This window comes from Elaeis guineensis, chromosome 10 (assembly GCF_000442705.2).
Source record: "Elaeis guineensis isolate ETL-2024a chromosome 10, EG11, whole genome shotgun sequence".
NCBI lineage: Eukaryota > Viridiplantae > Streptophyta > Magnoliopsida > Arecales > Arecaceae > Elaeis > Elaeis guineensis.
In genome coordinates, this window is record NC_026002.2 from 59617057 (window position 1) to 59620317 (window position 3261).

General features: G+C 36.7%; 1 non-coding gene across 1 annotated transcript; it reads right to left on the bottom strand.

Annotated features, from left to right (window-relative positions):
- Window positions 1-1850: 1850 nt before the first annotated feature.
- Window positions 1851-1956, bottom strand: LOC140852317 (small nucleolar RNA R71). Its single transcript, XR_012135219.1, has one exon. It is a non-coding gene; the product is annotated as a small nucleolar RNA R71 (small nucleolar RNA).
- Between the last annotated feature and the right edge of the window lie 1305 nt (window positions 1957-3261).

Below are 3261 nucleotides of genomic sequence, written 5' to 3' on the forward strand. Positions count from 1 at the left end.
ATTTACCTAGTACTTTTCGGAGACGCGCCATGATCTACGGGTACGGAGCGTGCCGAAGAAAGATAGGTATTTTTTCTAAGATTAATCACATCAATTTAGTTAAAAAAAAGAGATACAACTCTGCTAGTGCAAATTAATTCAAAACTCCCGAGCTCTTTATTTTTTAATTACCTCAATTTTAAGATAATTTATTTTTTAAATCAAAAACAACGCTTCTTTCTTTTACCTTGCAATCTCAACTTAGCCCAAGGTCCCTGAGGATACGATCTCGACTCATCCTACCTACGTAGTGAGTAGAGTTATTTTTTTGGTGCTATCAACGACTACGCATCAAATTTTGGCACTGTTGCCGGAGATCTTGGCCCGATTGAATTAAAAAATTGAAAAAAAAAAAATTTAAAAAAAAAAAATTACTTTTCAGTTTTTATTTCTCGTTTTAAATTTTTTTTCAGTGCTTTCTAGCTAGATAATCTTATTTGCATAATTACAGAATTACCTTGCATAACTAATTTACTACTTAGGAATTTTGCTGCTTAGAATAATTTGCTACTTTTCATAGCCCAGTGATTTATTACTTTTTAGACTTAATCACTTAAATTTATTTTCTTACAAAATTAAAAAAAAAATTAAAAAATATATATATAAAAAGATAAAATTATATAAAAAAAAAATCACTAACATTTCATAACACTTAACTAAAATAGCGTAACCTCAAATATAAAAATTTCTAACTTGATTGGACACCTTGTTTCTTTGCATTGCATCTCCATAATTAATCTTAAGGGCAATAACCCATTAACCAGATAAGGTGGGGATTTGATCACCCTTCCTTGGCCCACAAATCACTCCCTTGCATTTGCATAACCTAGACCTTAATTTAAAATCAACTAGACGTCAGCCCTAGAAATTTCGAGCTCAATAGGATAACAAAGCTCTAGAGTTGAACCGAGTGCGGATTGGTTAATTGCTCGGTGTCTAAGGCAAGTGGTTAAAGAAAGTGATTTTCAATTGGTTCCATTGACTGACCTGGCCAACTTAGTTGGTGTCTAAGGAAAGCAACGAGCAGGAAACCTCCCACATCTTACGCTTACCTGGCCGAGTCAGTTAGTCAGTCTTGAGCTTGGAGTGCTCAAAAGCAATCTTGAAAGTTAGGAGCTGTCTAGATCTAAGTTAACCTTAGGATAGAGAGTCTATGATTGTTTAAGTTGATTGCAATTAACATCTAAACATTAACTAATTTCTCTCTTTTCATAGATTTAAGATTCTTAGGTTTTTCTCTTTAGATTTTCTTCATTCTTTTCTCACTTTATTATAAAAATATATATTATAAAAAAAAAAAAAATTTGTGTTTGCTCTACAGTATAATTGCAAGGTGTATGCTTGGCTGTAGATCGTTACGATCAGAAATCCAACCTTTTGATCCAGAAATAGAAAGAACCCTTAGAGCCAACAGACATAAAAAGATGGACCGAAATCAGGAGAATGATCCATCCAAGCAATTGAAGGAGTACTTTACTCCTTCCACATATACCTACTCTCCTTGTATTCAAGTACCCCCTGTGGAGGCCACTCAATATGAAATTAAGTCCAGTATAATCCAAATGTTACCTTCATTTTATGGACTTAGTAATGAAGACCCTTATAAACATCTTGAAGAATTTCTTGAGATATGCTCAACTGTCAAAATTCACAACTTCTCCGATGATGCTCTTAGGTTGAAATTATTCCCTTTTTCACTTAAGGACAAAGCCAAATACTGGCTACATACTTTGGATTCCATGACTATATCAACCTGGGACCAGCTGCAAGGAGAGTTTCTCAAGAAATATTTTCTCATAGGAAAAACTAATCAAATAAGGAAAGCCATAACTAGTTTTTCCCAATTAGATGGAGAAATATTTCATGAAACATGGGAGAGATTAAAAGACCTTATTAGAAAATGTCCCCACCATGCTGTACCCAAGTGGCAGTTAATCCAATATTTTTATGATGGGCTCTCTGAAAGACATCGACAAATGGTCGATGCATCATGCGGTGGGACATTTATGCTGAAAAGTGAGGATGAGGCATGGCAACTGTTTGAAATTTTAAGTGAAAATTTATTACATCATATGTCTGCCTCTATTAGAGATAAACCCATGTTAAACTCAAAAAGAGGTGGAATATATGAAGTAGGAAATGCCATAGATATCCATCAAAAGGTAAATGAACTGTCTCAAAAATTAGATCGTCTTCTAAACACTGGACAATCCCCGATTCTGCCTAATCCAATTCAAGAAGTTTGTGCATTGTGTGCAACTCCGAACCATTTTATTAGTGAATGCCCAGCCGCACCCTAATTTTCTGAGTTTGTGCACGAGCAGGTTCAGCAAGTCCAACAAGCTCGCAGATCAGGAAACGATCCATATTCGAACACTTATAACCCCGACTGGAGAAACCATCCAAATTTTTCCTGGAGACCACAACCAGTGGTTGGTCCTGCCACACCTCGACCTCAATATCAAGACCCAACATATAGGCATGGATCATACCATCAATTTCAAAATGCTCCTCAACCATCTACTACTGGTCACAGCTCAGCTTTTGAGGAAAAAGTTCTGAAAGCACTAGAACGATTAGAAGTCAACACTCAGATTCTTAACTCTCACACACAATCCATTGCTAAGCTAGAGATCCAAATAGGTCAACTAGCGACTGCATTCAGTAGGAGGGAAGAAGGAAAATTACCTAGCCAACTCGAGAGCAACCCAAGAGGGCAATTTGTGATTGAGAGTTATAATACCCCAGAAGCTTTTTCTGAACATGCCAAATCAATCATGACTCTGAGAAGTGGGAAGGTCATTGAACACACTAGTAAAACTAATGAGACTGACCCTAAACCTCTAACCGAATCCAAATCACCCAAGAACAAGGAGGACCTGAAAATAGAGAAGGAACCAACTGCACCGAAATCATCTTACTTGCCTAAAGCCCCATTTTCGGATGCCCTGAAAGCCCCTATTCCTGCAGATAAGAAGGGAGAAAAACTCGATGAGATGTTGGAATTGTTTAAGCAAGTCCAAATTAATCTTCTCCTTCTAGATGCAATCAAACAAGTCCCTGCTTATGCCAAATTTTTGAAGGATTTGTGCACCCAAAAACGTAAATCTAGATCACAAATCCCAAAGAAAGTACATCTCACTGAACAGGCTAGTTCTGTCTTCCAGCATGCCACTCCTCCAAAGCTTAAGGACCCAGGAGAACCCATCATTTCCTGTGTTA